Here is a 26,886-nt window from a genome sequence, read left to right as displayed (position 1 = left end):
ATGTGGGGAATCGAACCCGGGCCTTCGGCCTGACGAGCGAACGCCTTACTCACTAAGCTACCACACCGCCCCTGTATGCAATGAATTATGTTTTGTTTAAACTAAGGTTTGGTTGCATATTCGTAGCTTGTCACGTCGTGTACGTGAATCACCTGTAAAAGACATGTCATCTATACCCACATGTAAGTTTAGGGAGCAAACACCCCAGAGCACTGACAATAGATAATTCGATGACTTCTTGACTAGTGTGCTGATGATCTCTGAAACAACGTCATAGTTTTCCGAGTTGTCCTGCTACAACTGCAGCTAGGCGCTGCTTGTTTCTGTGTTTATATATTTATGTGTACACATTGTGCACGGAGACGGACTGCGCATGTCCCAGATGCACCCGGAAGTTTGTGGGTATTATTATTCCCGAAGGTCGGTGTAAAGGCAGAGCTCTATTGCTGCCAGTGATCACGTGGTGCCCCATACACGTCGCGTGAACTATGTACCCGTTCAATACTATCAAGTGACGTTTATTATAGAAATAACTTGCTAGCATAAAGATTACGCTAGTGTCAAACAGACACTGCACTCCATTTAAATAAATTTTACGGACATCGTTGCTCGAGTTCGATCCTAAGATTGCGTGCAAGGCTTCTCTTGCCAGCATTGACCAAGCACTGTTTTTAAACATCTCGTTCGCCCACGACCCCTGTTATTTTGCATCCGTGCTTGAAACAATGGTGTAAAATCATAACAGGAACACGAATGGTGGCAGATCGCGTCCAACCGCGTCGTATCAACATGGCGATGACGACCGGCTGTGGTTGTGACAGTAGCCTTGTTTGTTTGTTTGTTTGTTTGTTGTTTAACGCCGCACTCAGCAACGTTCCAGCTATATGACGGCGGTCTGTAAATGACCAGCGCTAGCAGCCAATAGTCACACACCCCAGGATTAAAGAACAAGAATGATTGCATCTGACAATAGGCGATTTTTTTCCTTCTGCTCTCCTCTGTGATTATTTGTTTGGGTGGACCTCCAACATGGCTGTCAGTTTTATGTTACTAGTTACTCGACACCAATAGATTTAGATAACAGGGGAAATATGATAGGGTGAACACATATGTGTAATTTGCTGGTAGTGACATCACATATTTAGCTCACCTGACTGAAAGTCATATTTAAAAGTAATTTTATTTCAATAATAATGAACTTTGGTACATTCTATAATAAGTTGTTCGGCTCAACATATATGTTATGTTTTTTTTTGCGATATTTGACCTTTGAACTTGATCACACCGGAGTCTGAAACTTCTTATGGCCATTTCTCATCCAGTTTGGTTCAAAATGTTAGGAAATTTGGTATATGGTGTTATTACTGAAGCTTAAAGGATATGGTGTCCCGCCCTAAAGCTTTCACTGTATATGTCCGAGTAGCCCACCCCACAACTCCTTCCATCACCCCAAAATACTATCCCCATACCATTCCACTCCAAAACTATCCCACCCAAATACTATTTCTGTGTATGCCCTAGTATCCCGCCCGAAACTATCCCCCCCAAACTATTCCCGGATATCCCACCCAAAACTATCACCGGGTATCCCGCCCTAAAACTATCCACGGGTAACCCACCCGAAACTATCCCCGGGTATCCCACCCGAAACTATCCCTGTGTATCCCACCCGAAACTATGCCCGGGTATCCCACCCTAAAACTATCCACGGGTATTCCACCCAAACCTATCCCCGGATATCCCACCCATATGTGCCCGGGTATCCCCCTAAAACTATCCATGTCTATACCCGAGAAGCCCACCCTAAAACTACCTCTATATGTGCCAATATATCCCACCCCAAATGTAACCTATTTATCCTACCTTAACGTTCACCACGCATGTCTGACCTCTGCTCCGCCTGCACCTACACTATCAGCTTGTGGGAGAGTGCAGCTATCAAACCTGATATATCTAATACCAGGAAGTTGATTTATTTATCTTATCTATCACTGCACATATGTATGTGTTCTGCCTTCTCCATAACTGATCGACAACATTGTAAACATTATTTGATCTCGTAATGAACCATCTGAAACAACTACTCATGTGTTATGTACTTGTCGCTATACTGCTGATGTATGGATGAAACTTTCAAATTGTCTTTGAAACTATACAGAGGGCAGAGTTAATTTTAGTAATGAACACATACTGTTTGGATTTAGAGAGAAGAATAACAATACAGTAATTATGGTAACAAACTCTATGCTGTAAACATTTAATAGAAAAAAAGTAAAACCAACCCTTTTCACTTATTCAAAAATAAATACTAAATAATATGAAATTACAAAATGTATTGCGTATTCAGATTGTAATTGTGCATGTTCCATGCCTTCTGGTCTTCTCTACATGTGTTATTTAGAAACTCTGTATAACTATGATATATGATCTGTCCAATGTCCATGCATCAAACATGCCAATAATGTCACAACAAACCCATGCACACTCTGTGTAGGATATTGAAATGTAAAATATGGTGGAAAATGAAATAAAAATAAAATTAAAGAAAATATATAATTATTTGATCCCTGTAAATGATCTTCGCCATCTATACACACTGGTCATTTGGGCTGGCAGACGAAACAAGGCGTTTGAACAACCCGAAAACAGACTTGGTAGGACTGTCATTCCTCTTGGTTGGACACCTCTTTAATGTGAAAAATCGGATAGCCTAGCGGTTAAAGCGTTCGCTCGTCACGCCAAAGACTCGGGTTCAATTCCCCACATGGGTACAATGTGTGAAGCCCGTCTGGTGTCCCCCACCTTGATTTCTTATAACGGCGTAAAACTGCACTCACTCACTCGCCGATTCAGGAAATACAATCTCCCGAAGACCTGGGTTCGATTCCCGCATGGGTACAATGTGTGAAACCCTCACTCGTCACTGGAAATGCAGTCTCCGTCCATCAGTACTCTGTTCAAAAATAAAAGTTGCGTTTGTTCTGTGTTATTTATTGGTTCCTTGTTCCCTATACATCTGTTGTGTTACTGTTCTCTGTCACGGCCATAGTCTGGTTTGTGGGGTGGAAATCCAGCAGTGAAGTTATGGCCGGATATAAAATATACTTTATAAGTGTTTTCATTGTTTGTTGTCTATTGACAATGTATTGTATTTGAGCTTGTTCACACTGAACAGTACTGTTATTTTATGGCATCCGATAATGTGTCATGTATACAACAAGATTGTTCAAGATGTCAATATGTGTCAAATGCAGTGAAAAAAATTAATTAAATAAATAAAATTGTGAAGGTTGTATTTATAGATTCACGTGTGAAACATAGCGACTTAATGTTCAGTCTGAGTACCTCCATGAGGTACAACAACACACAACCACACGACATTTACACTGTAATAGCCATTATACAATCGTGGCTAGAATCATTAAAATATATTCTCGCTATATTAGCCTTATATCTATGTGAGTGTAATGGCCATATATTAGCTAAATGCTGTTTTGAGTCTGAATAGGTAAAATCGTAATATACACATTAAGAACTAGATTCCAGGTTCTCATCTGTAACAACATATGACATTAAATAAATACAATCTCATGCCTGGTTTAGTACCTTTAAAGCGTGGACCTCCATATTGAATCCCCAGATGGGTACAATGTGGTGAGGCCTTGTGAAATGCTGCGAAACCATAGATTAAAGACCCTGTACATAGTTGCTGAAAATTATAGACCCAAGATGCAGAGAGATATCAATAGCCGGTTCATTAGAGATATGATTGAAACGGACAGCGTTATTGCTGAACTGTTGCTAAAAGGTATTCACTCACTCACTCACTCACTCACTGATGTGGGGGAACGCCTGAAGTGATGCACGTCTTAAATGTCTACCATGTGGGTGCAGTCCACGAGTATTGGTATGGTGTAGTTACTTGTCTGGACGGGCGAGTATGTAGGACAGCCGGTAAACAAGAAATCGCGGCACAGATATGATGCGAACGTGCCCTGTCGATCACTTCGGGCTTGGCCATTCAATGTTTAGGTTTTGATCATGAACCTCCTGCCCATAAATATACACTATGCCAACTTAATATTAACGATTATAGCTATCTTTCCATATCTTTGATTTGAATATTTTCTGTAAATCAGCATCATAAACAAAAAGACAATCTGCACTGTCGGTTGGTATGTTAGTAAACATATGCAATACTTGAACAAAAAACTTCTGTGGCCGACTAAACGTTAGTACTCTACGCCAATAACTGTACACTGTGGACAAGTAAATCTTCCTGACCAGTCCGATCAGATTTCTTTTTCAAATTGGCTGTCTTATATAATAATAGTTACGTGTATGTGACGGGTGCATAATAAATAATTGCCATCATTCGCATGAAGTTCAACATGGCAGAAAAAGATCGAGAAGCGCGGTAACCACATTACTAATCTCACCATATTTCGCAATCCATAGCTCTGCATAAAATATGAGTCACACGATATTGACGTTGACATGATTAGGGTGATGATGGTTATAAATTCATTCAATGAACGTCATAAATGTAATGGAAATATACACTGTCGTTTTCTCATGTGTACCGACCATTCAGCCATTACCGATAGTCGATAAAAATATACAAAACGTGTAAATAAACTTGATCATAAAGGAGGGAACAGAATTGTATTTACGTGAATAAGTATACAGTTGGGAAAAATATGTCTTTCTGACCACTCAGGTCATATTTTTTCTTATGAACAAGGATTTCGTCTGAAAATATTTACGTGTTTGTGACATGGGTGCATAATCAAAATTCGCCGTCATTCGTTTGGTGTTCAAACATGGCAGAAAAAGGCCGAGAGGAGCGGTAGCCACTTTACTAATCTCGCCATATTTCGAAATCCGTAGCATTGTATAAAGTATGAGTAACACGATGTTAAAGCTAAGATGATTGGGATGATGGTGGTTATAGTTTTGACTTTGCGCACTCAGTGTTAAATATAAAAATTCACAGTTTAAAAAGGGCATTTTCTCGGGACCATATATGGTCCCCTGGCACTATGCGGATGTGAAAAGTGAGGGACCATATATGGTCCCGTGGCACCAAGAGGGTTAAACATACAGTTACAGTAACGTGGACTGACACGTTGAAATGAAATCGCGCAAAAACCTTAAAAAAGAAAGAAAATAAGAAACTGCTAAAATGCTTCTTCATTGTAAATATTGTATCTATTTGTGTAAGCACTAAACAAATGCCTCAAACAGACTCGCCATTGGAGTCAAAAGAAATGTTATCTAACAAGAAGCTGTTGAATCATTGTGACGGGTGGATGTTGTGGTTGACCGGTCGGCTGCGTGTACAGAGACGATGACAAACTGTTGTTGTTTTCAAACTCTCATTTTCCTAGAAATATCACAAATACTGGGAGTCTTTAGCTGCACATACTAGGAGTCTATGACTCCGCATACTAGGAGTCTATGACTGCACATACTAGGAGTCTATGACTGCACATACTAGTAGTCTATGACTGCACATACTAGGAGTCTATGACTGCACATACTAGTAGTCTTTGACTGCACATACTAGGAGTCTATGACTGCACATACTAGGAGTCTTTGACTACACATACTAGGAGTCTATGACTGCACATACTAGGAGTCTTTGACTGCACATACTAGGAGTCTGTGACTGCACATACTAGGAGTCTATGACTGCACATACTAGTAGTCTTTGACTGCACATACTAGGAGTCTATGACTGCACATACTAGGAGTCTTTGACTGCACATACTAGGAGTCTTTGACTGCACATACTAGGAGTCTATGACTGCACATACTAGGAGTCTGTGACTGCACATACTAGGAGTCTATGACTGCACATACTAGGAGTCTTTGACTGCACATACTAGGAGTCTTTGACTGCACATACTAGGAGTCTTTAGCTGCACATACTAGGAGTCTATGACTGCACATACTAGTAGTCTTTGACTGCACATACTAGGAGTCTATGACTGCACATACTAGGAGTCTTTGACTGCACATACTAGGAGTCTGTGACTGCACATACTAGGAGTCTGTGACTGCACATACTAGGAGTCTATGACTGCACATACTAGGAGTCTATGACTGCACATACTAGGAGTCTATGACTGCACATACTAGTAGTCTTTGACTGCACATACTAGGAGTATATGACTGCACATACTAGGAGTCTATGACTGCGCATACTAGGAGCATATGACTGCACATACTAGGAGTCTATGACTGCACATACTAGGAGTCTGTGACTGCACATACTAGGAGTCTTTGACTGCACATACTAGGAGCATATGACTGCACATACTAGGAGTCTATGACTGCACATACTAGGAGTCTATGACTGCACATACTAGGAGTCTATGACTGCACATACTAGGAGTCTATGGCTGCACATACTAGGAGTCTATGGCTGCACATACTAGGAGTCTATGACTGCGCATACTAGGAGTCTATGACTGCGCATACTAGGAGTCTATGACTGCACATACTAGTAGTCTATGACTGCACATACTAGTAGTCTTTGACTGCACATACTAGGAGTCTATGACTGCACATACTAGGAGTCTATAACTGCACATACTAGGAGTCTATGGCTGCACAAACTAGGAGTCTATGACTGCGCATACTAGTTGTCTATTTGCAAATCTATACACCACCTCACACACCCAATACCCCCTTCCCCAAAATCTCATCTACCTATATAATTTGAGGTAGTTTGTATAATGTTAATGTACAAAGAAATCCTCTTTGTATAAGGACTTATATGTACAGACATTTTAATATATGTTCTGATAATTTCAAAATGATTGGAATTCCAAAATTCATTTTTTTGTTTACATGAGATTAAACGTTTTTAGTGAAGTGACAATTTGACGTTTTCATGTTAGCTCATTCACGACCAAAAAAGTCGGTATACTGTTCTATTTACATCTACTGCTAAAAATATTTTCACATCCAAATTGTTTTCTTTTTACATATCAGTACATTCTATGAACTGCAGGGGAAAGTGGTTTCCCAATTGTGTCCAATTTGGGTTGTTTGAAACTCACTTATAAGAATATATAGTCGCACTAATATTCAAATTTATATTACACCGAAAAGTCGCGTATTAGAAAACTAAATGATCAATAATCCTGTATTCTCAAAGAAGGATTTGTTATCAAAGTGTCAACAGGAGCCGATCAGGTAATTAGAGCTGATTTTATTAGATTAAGTTTATAGGTTGAAGACTTTTGTTTCGTTACGTCCGACACGTGATATTTGTTAAAAATTAACTTCGTTGATCATGCATAAATTATAGATATTGTGTACAAATCAAAGATATCAGATTTCAACATATATCTCTCCATTTGTTTATCCAATGAAATAAACGAGTTAGTTTGATTTGCAATAAAGATATTAAATTGTGTAGAAATATTACCACACAAAATTGAGAAGACATGATGGTAAGAAACAGCAGCAGGAACGGAAACGGGGAAATATCTGAAATGCATCACGTGACCGACAAGAACCAATCACGGCAGGCGAAGCGTGGGCGGTAAATCTCCCGTGGTTAGACGTTATGAGTTGATAATTCGTAGAAGAGTAGCCATTACAAACTCCAGAAGTTGGCCAGGGTGCGTGATAGGTCACATGTTCTGTATGAACGACGTTGGGATTGGGTTTCTTGGAAAGACTTTTATCAACTGGCTTCCAAATCTGGTTTCTCAGACCCAGCAACTCAAGTAAACTGAACTTGCAAACTTGGAAAACTTGCGAATTCATCTTTCACAATTTGAATATCCCAAGCCAGTCATTAAAGTTTGTAATGGTAAGATAATTTATGTTTTCTTCAGCCGAACTTGGTCCAATGTAGATGTATGTCACGTTCCAATGCACACACGCAAATCACTTTAACATTCCTAGACGAGATGTGATGATCCATGTAGAAAGTAAACCATGTCAATATTGAATTTACTTCAGACATATAAATATATAACTTCGAAAAATGCAGTACTAATTTTTTTTATTTCTGTAGAAATATACATCATCTTGATCATCTAACTATTTTTTTAATTTTGAAAAGTTGTTCATGAGTAACAATAAAATAGATATGGTCCTTTTTAGAAACAACATATTCTACAAAACCTAGCTATATAAACACATTTTTATTATTATTATTATTATTATTATTATTATTATTATTATTATTATTATCTTAGTGGTGTGACAAGTTAAATTATAATTTATATGACGGAATTAGTTCAAAATATATCTTATGTTTCTGATTATTTCAAATTTAATTCAAATATCTAAGAATATTTCAGCAATTACTCAGAATTGATTAAGCAAAAATATTCTTATATTTGGTTATTATGTAATTAGTTTCTTATGTTAATAATGAAACAGTTTCATGCCTATCAAAGACCAGCTTATTTATTGAAATGCATAATTAATTCACCCGTATTTGATTGCTTTACATAAATTGAAACACGGTATGTGCAATAGTTTAATAGGTAATATACTACCAAATCTCGGATAGTAAAAAGCAATTTATATTGTGTTATATTGTATTTGGTTTGGATATGTGAATTATCGGATGTTTCCGAAACATAATTTACGTTCATATAATAACATAGACTCGGTCTTGCTGACAGAAAATCCCATTTATCGGATATGTATTTGGGTAAAATGTCTCCAATCGATATTCTCGAAATAATTATTAATTTTATACAATACATGTTCTTAAGATAATTCGTTGTTTGTGACGTTTGTGTCCTTTCATTCAATGAAGGAGCACGACCAAAGGTAGGAGTCGAAATATTGTTTCGATCTTTTGTGAAAAAGACGTTTTTATAATATGTTTGTCTCAATACGTTGGGGATGACCTATAGAAATAAATTGGACCGGCATCTTTATGAATTAAGATTTTTCTATTTTCTTGTTCTTTTTCTGTGGGGAGGAAAGCCGGGACTTATTACATCATCGGTTAGAATAAATAAATTAATAAATAAATAAATAAATAAATACATGAATACATAAATACATAAATACATAAATAAATAAATAAAGTGTGAGTACCCCACAAACCACAAAAGATCAAATTTGTTCCATCGCGAAAATATCTTTGACTCGTTACATTTCAAATTCATGAGTTTTCGGTCAATAAATGGCTTTTCCGTTATGATGTACTGTTTATGAGTACGTGATAGTACCTGCGACACAGGTGTAAAGGCATTATTATCAAATAATTCTCGTATAATCGTCCAGGTTTGAAATAGAAACTGCCGGCCAAATGATTACAAACGTTACTAGTCGCCGAAACACTTCAAACTGCCCAACTATGATACACGTATCAAATATATCCCCATCGAATAACCATATCTTGTTTGTTTTATTTTTTGCCCCCATCAAACATGGGTATACTTTATTTTGCCCGGCAGTTTATATCAGATGAAAAATGTATGTGAAAATCACGGAATTAATGTTCGCCTTATACGCTCACTCTAGTTCACGAAGCATGTGATTGAAGAAATAAACGCCGGTGTTTGTTTAAGAAGTGAAAACAAAGTTCGCCTTACGTTTATGCCGTCTGTGAAAATCAATGTATTAAAGTCCTTAACAGCCTATATATTTCATGCAGTGATAAGACAAGTGTTACAAACAGTTCAACAGTTTCTGTATATTTACTATCCTCACAGATTTGTTCATTTTGTCCTATCAGTATTTCGGCAATGAAGACATCGAATATGCATATCACGCAACCGATGAATTTTATTGATTCAAAAAAATATTTCAAAGGAAATTATTCTGTTTCAAACCAAATGGAGGCGTTACATGAAATTGTTTATTATTCTAAATTCATCATAATGCTTTTAAGATAATGTTGCATATAAAAATTAAAAATAACAATTTCCCAGTAAGCATGATTGTATATTCTGACCGGGCGAACACAATCAACGGTATCTAAACTCTAAAATATTGTAGTACCCAACAAGCTATATAAACAGACCAAAAAAAAATTCAATTCCTTACAATTTCAGAAAAATGCCCAAAGTAAAAATGACAGCCAACCGTCATGTGCCGAACGACGCCGGACGTCGACCCATTAGGCCGATTGATCGTGAGAAGATGCGTTCGTGGCTGGAGCGACAGCTGGACATGGAGAATGTCCCAGACGTGAGGTGGGTGGACAGGAACAGAACCATGTTCGAGATTCCCTGGAGGCATGCGGCGAGACATGGATGGTCCATTGAGCGGGATGCGTGCATCTTTGAACTGTGGGCCAAGCATACCAGTAAGTGCCGTTAACCATCTGTAGACCAATTTGAAGAGAGATTTGTACAGTGGGCCATGTAGACTAACATCTTGTCTCTGAACTGAACATATTTTACAGAAAACAGTTATTAAATTATAGTTCTTAAATATAATAAAAAGGAGCCACGTGTACCAGTACGTTCCTTGACAAGAGGTATACCTTGTTGAAAAGAGATTTCGTGGTAGCACTCTATATAGAATTGATGCCTGTATACAGTGATAAGAGAAATGAATTGGCGGAGTGTAAGGAATACCTATGAATATGCTTGAAACACGGACTTATTTTGTGAAGGCGCTGGCGATATATGTTGAGTTAAAAGGGAAAGGGTGTAATCCATATATTTAGCGGTGACATAATCTATATTTACTGAGGTTTCTTGTCTTGTTGATTCAGTTGTTGTCAGTTTAAATTGCTAATAGTTTGATTCTTAGAAAATTCTGCAAATCACAAGTTTATAGCTATCGTGCTTTTCTGAATTTGTGGAAACCTTGATCGTAATTGAGCGAGAAAAGAAACTGTGAACCGACTTCCGAGAAATGGGTAAAAACTCATAGCAATAAGCTGCTGGCAATCCAGATTCTCGGAATTGGTTGTGATTATTTGTAGTATTAAGAGCATTGGACAAAGCAACTATCCCGGGAGAACACCACTCTCTCATATTATCAATTCAAGGGAGGGTAATAATTTCCACTCTTTTCGATGTTGCTTATGCAAGTATTAGATTAGATATAAAGCATTTATTTATTTTTTCTAATTGTTAAATCTTTATTTTTACAGAGAAATTTATTCCCGAGAAGGACAAGGTCAAGGATCCCAAGCGGTGGAAGGCGAACTTCCGATGTGCCCTGAACAGTCTCCCAGACGTGGAGCGGGTCCCCGGCCATCTGGCTAAGGGGTCCCAGGCCGTACGTCGGTACAGATTCCTCACCCCAGAGGAAGGCAGGAGAAGGAGCGTCAAAGGTGAGCGGGTGGAGACAGTGAGGCTTCAGGGCGACCTGCTCCTGATGGTGTCTAGATGCATTTCAGAATTAATATTTATTTTATTAGGATTGAATGTTTTAGATAAACGTATTTGACGCGTATACTATTCATATTAAGTCTGCTTTTCTTCAAGTCATAATCTATTGTTTTCTAGGTATTGTAAATATATTTGTTGGTGGTAAATTGAGTTGTCTGTGTGATCGTGGTCCACTGACAAATATCTGTCATCGTTATATTTCAATAGCTGATAGTTTGTTTTAATCTGAGGTGATAAGTTATTATGTATTTTAAAGCAGTCGGGCAAAAATGAACATTCATAATTGACTAGCATAATCCTTTTGATAATCGATATATATTTTTTCCCAGCAGCTCGCTCCAGGAAACGAAGACGCCGAAATGACAGCGACTCAACGGAGGAGGAGGAGGAGGAGGAGGAAGAGGAGGTAAAGGATTCCTACATCATTCCGTTACATACAGAGCGTTAGTTAGTGTAGCAGTACTTAGTCCCCTAATACAACACTTCATGTGCTTATCATGTTACAGGGACTTAAAAAAAAATTGAAAAGAATTTTCATAAGGAAAACACGTTTGCGACTGGTTTTATTCAAACTGAAATAGAACAGGGCGCAATTCAAATTGCTCAAACTGTTTCTAAGTTTATAATGTTTAATAATATTGTTTCCTATTTACATCTGCATAGTGAAAGGAAACCTTAGGATTGAACAGGTAGATATTTCCTTTGTATGAATAGCCACCGAGAAACTCTGTACTCATTTGACTTCTCATAATGTTGTATTTTCCAAAGGCCAACAAATTGGCAATTCAAAGAGTCTACGTCAGAAAATAATCAATCTTAAATAGCTGCCGAAACATATTCCATTGGTCGTAAAAGGCAACCAAGTCTGCCCAACCGATCCCGTTAGTCGCCTCTTACGACAAGCATAGTCGCCTTTTACGGCAAGCATGGGTTGCTGAAGACCTATTCTACCCTGGATTGTAATACGTTATGAACACTGTTGGAAGGATTTCCCTGCAGAGTATGAAAACAAATATCTCGGAGGGGCGTTTTTCTTTCACCAGTATACACACGTTTGACAAAAGACTGACTGTACCACTTTATAACCACGTGTACGTTTAAAATGTACCATCGACTGTTACCGACTTGTAACGTTTTAAACAAGTGTCTGGTAGCCGTGCTCATACTGCGTGTAAACCAATACATCGACTTGGGGTTCCAGAATGGTAGACTCACAGCTCACCCTTCCCGCTGGACATGAAAGACAATGTAAGAGAGTAAAGACTGCATTTGAATTGAGAGTAAAGCCAGCACTGTATTTGAAGTGAGAGTAAAGCTAGCATTGTATTTGAATCGAGAGTAAAGCTAGCATTGTATTTGAACTGAGAGCAAAGCTAGCATTGTATTTGAACTGAAGACGGGAACGGATGAGAATAGAGATATCACTGTATTTGAACTGAAGACGGGAACGGATGAGAATAGAGATATCACTGTATTTGAACTGAAGACGCTTGCGGAAGGGATTCAATTGAAGACGGAGATTGTTGGCAATAAAGATTGTACCGACTTGAATATTGGTGATGAATTGAAGTTGAGATAGTACTTGTTGGACTTTTAACGGTTACGGACGAGGGTTTAGAGAATATTTGAAATGAAAACGGGAATTCGAGATCTTGTGAACGGTTTTATCTTAAGGGCGTTGTTGGATGTTCCTAGTATCGATCTCTGGCTACAAATGCGATGCCAATTCACTTCACCTTTAAAGCAATCTTTAGAAACTGTTTCTGTCATGTTTACCGCGATTTTACTACGAGTGACGTGTGTAGCCACGACAACTGACGCGCACCGTAATGCATCATCGGCTTCATTCACAGCGTCAGTATCGTTGAACGCTGGATATACAACGATCGCATAGGTAACACGACGATGTCACACCTCGGCAGCGTTGATTGTTCAGAGTTACATTGGCGCTTGTCGTTTTGTCAGAAATGTGTAATCACGTGGGGAGTATCATCCCACCAACGGTTGAACAATGGTGGGCGTTCATAGATCTAGGTCTGAATCTGTGTACTTCTTAGAATTGACGATATTGGCAACAGGTGCATTTCCGCGAACACCGAGTAACCTTGACTCAGTCTCGGCTAAAGATAACCATTCGTGATTCACAGAATTCTCAGAAAAAGCTATTTATAGAATGACGGTGCCGTTTCGTGGAAATAAATTTCTGAACTGCTGTAGCACGTGATATAAGAAGACAAATCATGCATTGGTTCACTGGAAACGTTTATCAGCTCGTCAGTTGTGTGACCAGTTATGGATTTATTCTAAGTAAAGGCCAGATAATGTTTTGTTGTTGCGCAGCTTGTTGCAAACTACATAGCAGTTGCAATATGACTGGTTGATTATTACCCCTTGCATTGGATACAACGAGTTTGTCAATATAAGTACCAGGTCATCGTGACCCAGCATTGCTTTATTATGATAATGGCGGCTGCGTGGCCGGTAGGAGCACGTTCCTCACTCTGGCAACAATTTGTTAACCGAGTACAATTGTGTTAATCAATTTTTTTTTCAAAACTTGAGACACACTATCCTTTTGGCATTTATATATTTCTTCTCGATGGACTTACACCCAACAGATTGTATGGTTCATGTCAACAACAGAAATCAATAACTTTTGAATATTTTGTAAGGAAACATTATACGTATAACGGTACGGGCAGTGTTTGTGTACTCTACTGGCAGTGTTTGTGTGCTGGTAGTGTTTGTGTACTGTACTGGTAGTGTTTGTGTACTATTACTGGTAGTGTTTGTGTACTGGTAGTGTTTGTGTACTGGTAGTGTTTGTGTACTATTACTGGTAGTGTTTGTGTACTGGTAGTGTTTGTGTACTGTACTGGTAGTGTTTGTGTACTGGTAGTGTTTGTGTACTGGTAGTGTTTGTGTACTGTTACTTGTAGTGTTTGTGTACTGGTAGTGTTTGTGTACTGTTATTGGTAGTGTTTGTGTACTGGTAGTGATTGTGTACTGTTACTGGTAGTGTTTGTGTACTGTTACTGGTAGTGTTTGTGTACTGGTAGTGTTTGTGTACTGGTAGTGTTTGTGTACTGTTACTGGTAGTGTTTGTGTACTGGTAGTGTTTGTGTACTGTTACTGGTAGTGTTTGTGTACTGGTAGTGTTTGTGTACTGGTAGTGTTTGTGTACTGTTACTGGTAGTGTTTGTGTACTGGTAGTGTTTGTGTACTGGTAGTGTTTGTGTACTGTTACTGGTAGTGTTTGTGTACTGGTAGTGTTTGTGTACTGGTAGTGTTTGTGTACTGTACTGGTAGTGTTTGTGTACTGGTAGTGTTTGTGTACTGTTACTGGTAGTGTTTGTGTACTGTTATTGGTAGTGTTTGTGTACTGGTAGTGTTTGTGTACTGTTACTGGTAGTGTTTGTGTACTGTTACTGGTAGTGTTTGTGTAGTTACTGGTAGTGTTTGTGTACTGTTACTGGTAGTGTTTGTGTAGTTACTGGTAGTGTTTGTGTACTGTTACTGGTAGTGTTTGTGTAGTTACTGGTAGTGTTTGTGTACTGGTAGTGTTTGTGTACTGTTACTGGTAGTGTTTGTGTACTGTTACTGGTAGTGTTTGTGTAGTTACTGGTAGTGTTTGTGTACTGTTACTGGTAGTGTTTGTGTAGTTACTGGTAGTGTTTGTGTACTGTTACTGGTAGTGTTTGTGTAGTTACTGGTAGTGTTTGTGTACTGGTAGTGTTTGTGTACTGGTAGTGTTTGTGTACTGTTACTGGTAGTGTTTGTGTACTGTTACTGGTAGTGTTTGTGTACTGTACTGGTAGTGTTTGTGTAGTTACTGGTAGTGTTTGTGCACTGTGACTGGTAGTGTTTGTGTAGTTACTGGTAGTGTTTGTGTACTGTTACTGGTAGTGTTTGTGTAGTTACTGGTAGTGTTTGTGTAGTTACTGGTAGTGTTTGTGTAGTTACTGGTAGTGTTTGTGTAGTTACTGGTAGTGTTTGTGGGTTTAGAAATGCTGAGTGTAGTGCTGTAGGTGAGTGCATGTAGCGTTGGTGTCTCCTGATTATCGCTGTGTGGCCTGAACCCTCGAGTCCACGGAGAAGGCGATACACCTCACCTGGTATCAGCTGTACTTAAACAAATGAAGCTGTGAAATCTGAATATGTTTTCAGGTCTAAACAAGTATTGCTATTCTTTGTCTTCATTGCTTTGTCTGTAAGGGCAGACTTGCAGACAAACAAAAATAGCCGTTGCAAAGACACAAATTAATTCATTTAAAATCTCAGTTGTATTGTTTTGAAAATGTGAGAAATTTAAACAAATCAATGCACCATCAATCATTTGTTGTGCAGACCACGATTGAGGTGAAGTCGGAAAGTGAGGATGACAGTGCTCCAGAGAACAATCTACCCTGTGGTCTCTCTACAGCCTCCATCCCGAACTTCGACCAGCTGTTGACGGACAGCGATGGTAAGCATATCTTGTCTGGTTTCAGCAAAACTGATAATGTGAATTATTATTGCAATTGCAGATTATTGCAATTATATTGGGATGTGCATGCACATGTGTGCTTGTTCGTGGATGGGTGCCTGTACTAGTCCTGACTAATGCCGATTTTATAGTGTTAGCCCACTGAGGTACAATGCAGCAGCTTAACATGAAAACCCTATCAGACACAGTGCACTGTTTCCGAGCCGACAATGTTTTACCCCCTCAATGCCGTGCGCCAGACAGGATAACAACAAGTACCATTTTTAACGTGTCTTGGTATTACCCGGCCGGGCATCGAACCCCGGACCTTCCGCTCTGCGGGCGGACTCACCACCACTAGACCACGGAGGCAAAATTGAAATAATGCAAGCTCACCTGAATATAAGAATATGTAATTGAATTATTAAAATAAATTAAATAATATTTGATATGCATCACACCTCTCTAAAAAGGTTACAAACATTTTGTACCATAATGTAGAAGAAAGTTATTAAGTAGATTAGAGAAAACTGAATGTTTTTCTCTGTTTCTAGATGAGAAATGATGGGTGTTGACTTGTGCCCTCTTCATTCCAGCCACCCCCCGGAGGGAGACACGGTCGACCAGCCACATGTCGGGGGGTAGCCTGTTTCAGCTGCGGGACATCGCCCCACCCCCCCAGTCCACAGGCTCGCAGCGTGTCACCCCACAGTCTGGAGGGTGAGTTGCAAACAGAAATAGTTTTAAACATTTGTAAACTATCATCATAATTTGTGCTGACCCTGGAAATTTAATTTTCCTCATAACATGCATATTAACATATCCTTTTCACCACGAGTTTATATTCTCCTATTAACGATTACAAACGTGTGTCGCAGGAGAAAGGTGTCATCACAAATTAATTACACTACTGAATGCCTTCGATCAATGATAAAGCTTTTCAGCAACTTGATTGTCTATTCATATTTATGTATAAATATTGTAAATTGCAATCCCTCAGAAACATGTAGGGTTCGTCTATGTCCTGAATGAGCAGCATAATCTCTGTTTGAAAAAAACACACATTTTGTTATGTGTGCCCATGGAGATACCATGGTTGCAAGGTGCAGACACAACTCAGCTCACCTGTCTACTTACTGTTCCTATCTGCAACACATGTAATTCTAGCCTGACTTGCCACCCTTTCAAGTGGGTCCAAACTGTCAGTGGTCCGTTGAAATGGGTCAGTGTTTATATGGCTGATTGCAGAATAAAATCCCAGCATTGTTGATACCAGATATTTGACTATAACAAGAGTAATATGGTTGAAATAAATTGTTTGAAAGTGTAATATATTAAGTGCATTTTACCTGCCCCTAATATTGTGTGTTTGCACTGATTGTCAAACTGTGCAATTGGGTAATGTCAGGCATTTGAGTCATGTCAGATAGACCTCAAATTATTTGCATTGTGCAGACTTTTGGAATGGTCCAAGAATTATGTAGGGGTGTTTGGTTGTGCAGGATGTATTATCACCCTGACAAAAACACTCCTAGAACAATAGGATGAGGTCACGAGATTTTTTATACATAGTGAAAATGCATTAGTGCACATCGAAGATGTATAAATGAACATTGACAATACATAACTGTGTAATATGTCATCTGTTCTGTTGAATGTGTACCTGCATAGGAAAATGCATTATTACAAGGAAAATAGGACATACAGTTGAAACTTACACCCATTTAAAAAACACAGCTGTTTAAGTGGTGTCTTTACAGTGTTGATTTCAGGTCATTGTGTTTTTAGGGGTAGGTCAAGCTTATTGTGGTAATTTGATGTGTTCTACAGTCTTGTGTCTGTGCCTGAGTAGTGTGTCTCCACTATCATGTGTGGTGTTTGTTGCAGGGAGCTCCGACTCTGAAGGCAGTCACTATTCTGACGAGGAGGTGGTTGAGGTGAGCCTGCAAACATTCCACTTCCTTGTTGACAGGCCATCCCCATGTGCACTGCCAGAGTCGGCCATGCATGCTAGTTATGGAAACAAGAATTGAACCTTATCATTGGATTGAAACACATCAGTCGATCCACCTATTTTTTATTTTTATTTGAAGGTTTAAATTCTACAGATGATAGGAGGACAGTGCAACTCACAATGAGTCTGCAACAAACGTCAGCCATTGGCAAATTTGGAGTAAGACGTTCCCAACTCATAATGTCTGACTAATGATATGATTTGCGCAGGTCCAGCGGTGGTACAGTAAATTACATATAACGAACATGCTTATAACGAACTGACGGATATAACGAAATGTGTTTTGATCCCGTCCATTTGCTGTAAATATGCTGTATATATGCTGTATATATGCTGTACATATGCTTATAACAAACTACAGGTATAATAAAATTAGTGGTCCCTTTGAGTTCGTTATAACTGTAGTTTGCTGCACATATGCTCTTATACATAGGTTTTACATCATTGCATGGAGTTTCAGAAAATAAGATTGTAAAAAATAACGTTTTCAAAATAATGATCCCCCCCCGCCCATATGCCTGCCAAGGACACTTTGTTTAAAATCCTAGATAAATCCCTAAAACTATGTACATTGTCTTAAGACTCTTAAAATTCAAATTATCCCTGGTTAGAAATATGTCAAATTGTATTTTTAAGAAATACAAATTTTTCCTGCTCCTAAGGCATTTTTCTACCCTTGTAGTTAAATTTGAGAGTCAGTTTCAAATAATTACTCACTAAGCACCCTAGCAAGTCTTGGTGATTGATAAATATGCATTGAAAATATACCTAGGTATGGTTAGTGACTATTTAAGTATTTTCTCTGAGTTGATTCAAGTTGTATAATGCAATATGTAACAGGCTTTTCTGCATTTATCCTCAAGCCTTTTGACTACATAAGAAACATGAGGCACCTTAATGAAACTTTCAAAATATATATTTCCAATCTTTGAATAATAGAGTAAAGGACATTTAAATTGCTGTAACAGGTCAACAGCAAGGATGAAAGTTGAACAATAACCTTGACCCACAATATTTGACCTTGACCTTCATATTGACCTTGGCCTTACAGATGGTGAACAGCTGGCAACTAGAGAACTGTCCAAAGCTGTGGAGTGATATAACAGATCTGACAGACAGCGTTGGATGTGAAGGTATGTGGCTCCCTACCAAAGACTTCTGTCTGTCATTAGTCCTACACCTCCATCATCAAAATGAAGGTCATACAGACTCCAGAAACACTGCCCCATGGTCCAATACATCTTAAGTACCACATGCTTGTCATAATGAGCTGACAAAGGATTTTTGTCTGGACCAGACAATCCAGTGATTGATTTGAGCATTGATCCAAAATTTGAGGTATGATGACATGCATCAGCCAAGTCAGTGAGTCTGACCTCTTGACCCCATTAGCTGGCTCTTATGACAGTAACTGGGTGGTGTGTGTCATTGTGCTCCAACTGTGTGGATGGTAGCTCATCCTGTCATGTCAGGACCCAGGGGTTGATAGCTTGAGCATCTTGCGACACCTTTGGGCCTGACCATTTACATATCAAGGAAGGAGGCCTGGAATCTGGAATTGTGTTTGAGACAGACTCTTCAGCTCTTCAAAACATAATGTTGTTTTATTTTTCTTTGACCCACATTTAATTTTTACAGATCATGTCCAGCATGACAAGTGAACAGTCTTTTTTGGGTTGGTACCCCCCCCCCCCCCCCCCCCCCCCAAGAAATCCCCTCTCTCCCTTTCTCCCTCCCTCTCTCTCCCTCCCTCCCTCTCTCTCTCTCCCTCCCTCCGTCCCTCCCTCCCTCTCTCTTTTCCCACACTCATATCACACTGTCTGTTCTAAGGCTGGTTTCAGTGTCAGAAATATATTGGTATTAATATTTCATCAAAAAGCTGTTTGAAGTTGACAAAATAAATCATATGCTATTGTCTTGAAAGAATTGTCTTATTGATGGAATCTATAATTTGTCCTGCTCTAGGGTAAGTGAGTGAGTGAGTTTGGTTAAACACCTTTGTGAACAGTCATCCAGATTGATGGACACTTCATGCGGGAGAAAAGCCCAAAGTGTTGCAGGTCGACCTTAACCACTTTGGTGAAACCCACAAGCATGGGCATGGTGCTGAGAAACCTAGAAACATAATTGGGGTTAACTGGGATTCGATCATCACTATCATAGGTTTCTGGCATGCCCAAGGGAGGCAACTCTGCACAGCGAATTGCAGCGCACCAGAGCAACTCAAAGGGGCAGCCTCGCGGTCAAAGCATTCTCTCATCATGCCCTGAAGACACGGTTCGATTCCCGACATGGGTACAATGTGTGAAGCCCATTTCTGGTGTCCCCCCGTCGTGATATTGCTGGAACATTGCTAAACGTGGTGTAAAAACATACTCACTCACTCACTCATGGGTGAGTATTCTTTAAAATGACTGTTAAGGATATTCAATGTGAGGAATTGGCATTACTTAAATTAATCCCAGCTGAATAGTATTTCTTTGTGTTTTCAGTTGAATGTGTCACAGAAGAGGTGAGATGTGTTATCAGATTTGATCCTCCCGAGTACTGGGTAAGATAGTGTATACCTGTCAACTAATTAATATATGTCAAATATCTAGTGAAGCCCAGTTGCATGCTCAGTCAGTAGTCAGTGTCCTCGTTTGAGTGTTAAAAGTTTGTCTCCCTTATGTTAGATGAAATTTAATTTGTATTTCAAACAAGTTAACAATTCTGGAACACTTTAAGAATGCAATCCAATTATTTTCAAGAAAACATTATCTGTTGTCCATCAATTTGAAAACTAATATCCCCAATTCTGTTGAGATTTCACTGTACAATGGAAATTATGTATGGGTCATTTATTACAGGGGTGGGTAGGTCAGAGGCTTTTGATGCAACGTTCTGAAAATACTGACCCTACACTAATGCTTTTGGATAACCCTCCCCAAGTCCCATGTACATTTTTTTCACGACAAAATGCAAAAGCACTTTAAATTTTATGAAAAGAAATCATTTTTTCATGACCCTCTCCATATATATGTATTATTTTGCATGACCCTCCCAGAGAGACTCATACTTTTGGTCACCTGACCACGATTCCCTCTCGCCTTAATCAATGACGGGTCCCTTAGTAGATGCCCAGGCTATGTAATGGCACCATCCTTATTTGGGCGCAAGGTGTTCCACCAATGTAGCAGAATAACACCAACTGGCAAGTCTCAATATGGCGTCAAACCAGAGACATGACCATGACAAGCAAACACTTCACCCGCTAGGCCACCCCCACCATCAGACTAAATCATGTAATCTGATTGATGTTGCAACTTGCCTTTACAATTACGATTGTTTTCCTACCAAATTGAATAATGGATGTTAAAGAGACTATTTCACATAAATGAGACAAACATTTCATGTGTTACTATCGCTTCTGTTCTGCCTGTTTGAATGTTGTTTTGTCCCGTTTGTGCGATCAACCCCACTTACCCTAAATTGTTGTATTCTAGGACTTATCGTCTCCGATGGAGTGATCGTTAGGGGGGAAGGCTTGTTCGCTAGGCACTCAGACTCAATGATGTAAAGACATAAGATGTGCGACCTGAACAATAAACGGAGAACAATCGAAGAATAATCTCAGTTAACCTCAGCCACAGACGATTTGAGGAACAGCATTCTGACGGACTCTCCAGCCAGGTGTAACGTACAGGGGATGCAGCGAACAACAACGACAGAAGACAAAGTTGTTGAATCTCTTCCTCCTCCAGCCTCTTGTTACAACACCAGAATGTGACAGAGACCAGATGAATTGTCTTGTGTGAAAGAAGATTTCGCCAATGTATATAACTACAAAAGTTGTGGAGAAGGATTGAATGCTGGCCATATCAGACACTGAAATTCTTTATCTATGAGATTCCATTTGTACTGTGATGAAAACTAGAGTGTGCCATCATGACATGGTGTGGAACGATCGACTCGTTACTTGATCTGTTACTGTTATCTAGGTCCTAAACCTGCATTTCAAAGTGCATTGTGTCTGTACGTAAATAGGAATGACAAGGCATTAGAAACAAAGAGATAATTCAAGTAGGCTGATGCACGGACGTTATCTACCCTGTCAGCTAGGAATTGATTGATTTGATTAACTGATAGGACAATCAGGTGAATTGTGTGTATCAATGTAGGACAGGATAGGGCTTGAACAATACTTGTGTTCTCACAGGTGAATCCTCCTGTATGGAACAGAATGGATTTCTTCTTAGAACCAGAAATGATCATGTAGACCCCGAGATACTACACTGTTTTAGGCCAGAGTTTAATTCTTGGATGGTAGATTTTGAAATGTTCTGAAAGGCGAAAAACGCCAGTTTTGCAGTTTATGGTATTGAATGGCAAGTTTTGGGTCAGCAGACAGGTATGCATTCATCAGAATAAAAACTGTTGGGTTGGCAGGTCGAAATTCTATTAAAAATACATTTTGTCCCGACTGTGTTTAAGGAGTCAGTTTAGAACCATGCTGTTTTGGAGCCATAACAGATCTTAATGACTATGATAAAAAACAATCTGCATTAAATTGAATTTATTTTTCAATATATATTTAATTTGTTTTTAAACATAAATTTAAATTATGTTTGAACATAAATTAGGGAAGTTTACTTTTATCATCATAAATTTTAATGTTCCATACAATAGTAGAAACTATCCGTGGTAGCATGTTCGTGTGTAGTATTATATATATGAATGTATGATAGTGTCAGTGATTGATATTAACTTGAGGACCGGATCAGTCAACATGGATCGGACATGGCTGTGGAAGACTCAATACTCTGTATCATGGTGGAACTTCCACGGTGAATCCCCTGAGCTGTCATAGGCTTGTAAATCGGGGGAGGCGTGGGGGATCTAATGTATATAGCTGTCGATGGGAATGGTTGACCTGTACATAGACTACTTGTCGGGACGTCGGTGGACAAAATCCCTTGATGAACACCGGTGACAAGCATCCTACATGGGTTGGGCAATTTGTGATATGTATATTTTCCTAGGTTTGCATCACAATAACGAGGAATTTTTATTCTTTGTAACTTTTAGTCATATTGTACATTGCTTCTTCGAAGCTCTTTTTTGTATCATTCAACGGCATATAAAAAAATGAGCTATTCACTTCAACACTAGAATAGAAAGGATATTAAGATGATTGACAGTTGATGGGAGACTGTTCACTTAAAATCCTTCAGTCTTACAAATTTTATATGATCATATTGTTTAATTCAACAGTATGCAAGAGCTCGTCATTTAAATATTCAAAATAAAAGACTGACAGAATTTGAAGGGTTTCAACAGAACCCTGCAATCTGTTTCTGAGGCCTTAAAAAGGTTTTGGGTCTGACAAAGTTACTTTTAATCTGGGATTAAAAAAATGCTTGAACGTAACCTATATTTTTTATCAAGTGACATAAAAATGCAAAAAAAGTAATTTTAATAATTTGGAAATTTGGGGCATATTAAAATACAGTTAACTGTGTCGTCAGAGACTGAGCACAGGCTAGTTCAAACGTTGATGAGATTAAAACTTTGTCAATAAAAGTTGCTTGGCAATTACCAGTTCCTTTTCTGCTGTTTTCAGAAACAGTATCTGTAACATAGACTGTCAGTCCCAGGCGAATTCTACATTTCCGTGATTGCAGGATTTGCAGAAAATGTAACTTAACACAGAACTGCAGAAAAATTGCTGAATTTGTCTATTTTAATCAATCAATACACAAATTTTTAAGCTTTTCTATCAAATTTTGCACTCGAATGATGCCCAAACATTTATCATGCGATTCAAACACACAAAACATGAATCCTACAATAAAACGAAATGTGAAACAATAAGTTCCTATGGTATTATGACCACATAAAGCAGACATGCTAAACCAAACCTATAATGTCGAAATGCAAGAGATTACATTTTTTGAGAAAATAAATGAGTTTGAAATTATTTTGTGAGTGAATTGGTTGTTTTTACTGCAGAATTTTGTCATTTCAACTGCAGAATTTTGGTAATTTTACCACAGAATTGTAAATTATCCTCAGAATTTTGGTAATTTTAGCCTCAGAATTTTGATTATTATCCCAAAGAATTCATCTGGGACTGATACATAAGAACATATTGACTGTCAAGAATATTTTGGGAATATTTTTATCGTACAATAACAAAAAGAAGCGGTTCAGTGCAAACTTTGTTTTGATTGATATTATTTACAAAAGTACTTCAATAACAAAAATAGTGTTATATCTGATATGCTTCAATTGTTGAATGTGTTTTCCTAATACAGCTTGTAGATTTCGTGCTTACACAAAGTCACCCAACAAGAGGACATGTTGAGAGTGTTGTTTGTAATGTCCAAGTTACAATACCCGAGTTAAAGAGGAACTGTTCCTTGTGCAAATTCCAATCAGGGTCAAGGCCGTGTATTCTGTGCCACCTTCATTAACCAAAGTCATGCCGTGTTTGTAATCTCCCACACTAGTACGATAGGAACAATTTATGGAATCACTCCAGCTACACAGAATAAATTTGAGACAAAATAAAATCTATTGTGTATACTTACTAGATGAAACAGGATAGAATTGGAGTTGGCATTCATACAAAATGGGTTTTGTATCACTGAACACAAAGAGTGGGGCTGCCCATTCACCCAAGTCGAGGGCAGCAGGCTTGCCCCATCCGACCATAAACATTTCTACTCAGTACCTCTATACAGGTTGCCTTTACTGGATCAGCTCTTAGACTGGGGCGGTCGGGTAGCCTGGTGGTTAAAGCGTTCGCTCGTCACGCTGAAAACCCGGGTTGGATTCCCCACATTGGTACAATATGTGAAGCCCATTTCTGGTGTCCCCTGCCGTGATACTGCTGGAATATTGCTAAAAGCGGCGTAAAATCAAACTCACTCACTCACTCACTTAGACTGACTTATTGAAATTACCTACAATGCATCAAACACTTCTGTTGGGTGACTTGTTTTCTAGTAACATTTACATAATATGTAGATAATGAAAAAAGAGAGTATTTTTTCTAACTATAAAAGTTATTTTATGTTATTGATTCACCCAAACTGTATATGACAGACATCTCAAGAAGCTTATTTGGAAACAATATTTGTCAATGACTTACATTTGTAAGAAGTTTTCGATTAATGAAATACTCAATTTATGTTTATAAACATTCTGAGACACCAAAAATTCTTTAGAAAGGACTTGGTAAATATTTTATTGTGTTCATATGAATAGAAGACTAAATACTAATTTAGTTCAGTTTAAAGATTCTTTGCTTCCTATATAAGCCTTCATTTCTATTGTCCTATTGCCAGCTGGAAATAACTAACTGAAAAACCATGATGACATATTTGAGCAGACCGCACAATGATCTCAACAGTCACTCCAAGAATGTATATACTTAAAGCTAGAACATACATGTATATCCCATTGGCTTGATACAAACTGTTCACCAAAAAGGCCACCCATCCAAGCCTGAATGCAGGCTTAATATGCCTACACTGTAATATGGACCTGATATTAAACAAATACAGTATTTCTTTAAAAAACCCAAAAGTACCGTCTATTTTGACGGCATTTTCTATTTCATGGAGTATATATCTATTTTTATTGTCATGAAGTATTTGATTTTGTCATCAAGCGGTCGTACACCTTGCCCTGATAGAAACCAGGATATGTCCATTGTTCACAGTTGTTTCCAGATGATATGTTGTAATAGATCTGGGATAACATAAGAAGTTCAACATTATTTTATCATCTTGGAATCTTGCAACTCATGTACATTTCTATATTTATATGTAATAAATATTGCACATTAACAAGGAGTTTGTTGTCAATAAACACATCTTTCAAATATCAAACTTATCCGAGATGCTGAAAGGAAATAAAAAACCGGAAACTTCAAGGTGTGTCCATACCTCGAGGTGTATATTTCTCTCCAGGTGTGTCCATACCTCTAGGTGTATATTTCTCTCCAGGTGTGTCCATACCTCGAGGTGTATATTTCTCTCCAGGTGTGTCCATACCTCGAGGTGTTTATTTCTCTCCAGGTGTGTATATACCTCTAGGTGTATATTTCTCTCCAGGTGTGTATATACCTCTAGGTGCATATTTCTCTCCAGGTCTGTATATTTCTCTGCAGGTGTGTCCATACCTCTAGGTGTATATTTCTCTCCAGGTGTGTCCATACCTCTAGGTGTATATTTCTCTCAAGGTGTGTATGTACCTCTAGGTGTATATTGCTCTCCAGGTGTGTATGTACCTCTAGGTGTATATTTTTCTGCAGGTGCGTCCATACCTCTAGGTGTATATTTCTCTCCAGGTGTGTCCATACCTCTAGGTGTATATTTCTCTCCAGGTGTGTCCATACCTCGAGGTGTTTATTTCTCTCCAGGTGTGTATATACCTCTAGGTGTATATTTCTCTCCAGGTGTGTATATACCTCTAGGTGCATATTTCTCTCCAGGTCTGTATATTTCTCTGCAGGTGTGTCCATACCTCTAGGTGTATATTTCTCTCCAGGTTTGTATGTACCTCTAGGTGTATATTTCTCTCCAGGTGTGTCCATACCTCTAGGTGTATATTTCTCTCCAGGTGTGTATATACCTCTAGGTGCATATTTCTCTCCAGGTCTGTATATTTCTCTGCAGGTGTGTCCATACCTCTAGGTGTATATTTCTCTCCAGGTGTGTCCATACCTCTAGGTGTATATTTCTCTCAAGGTGTGTATGTACCTCTAGGTGTATATTGCTCTCCAGGTGTGTATGTACCTCTAGGTGTATATTTTTCTGCAGGTGTGTCCATACCTCTAGGTGTATATTTCTCTCCAGGTGTGTCCATACCTCTAGGTGTATATTTCTCTCAAGGTGTGTATGTACCTCTAGGTGTATATTTCTCTCCAGGTGTGTCCATACCTCTAGGTGTATATTTCTCTCCAGGTGTGTTCATACCTGTCAAGGTGTCTTTGTACCTAGGAAGGTGTATCCATATCTCTGAAAGAGCATGTACAGTATGTCCCCTATTCAAGGCCTGGGAGTCTATTAATTTCGCAGAAT

The 26,886-nt window shown here is 38.7% G+C and overlaps 1 pseudogene; it reads left to right on the top strand.

The window, feature by feature from the left end:
* Positions 1-7,638: 7,638 nt before the first annotated feature.
* Positions 7,639-25,637, top strand: LOC139468583 (interferon regulatory factor 1-like; annotated as a pseudogene).
* The last annotated feature ends 1,249 nt before the right edge of the window (positions 25,638-26,886 follow it).

This window comes from Haliotis cracherodii, unplaced genomic scaffold (genome assembly GCF_022045235.1).
Source record: "Haliotis cracherodii isolate W230 unplaced genomic scaffold, xgHalCrac1.p SCAF_2, whole genome shotgun sequence".
Taxonomy (NCBI): domain Eukaryota; kingdom Metazoa; phylum Mollusca; class Gastropoda; order Lepetellida; family Haliotidae; genus Haliotis; species Haliotis cracherodii.
Note: the sequence above shows the minus strand (reverse complement) of the source record. Positions and strands in the feature narration are given on the sequence as shown.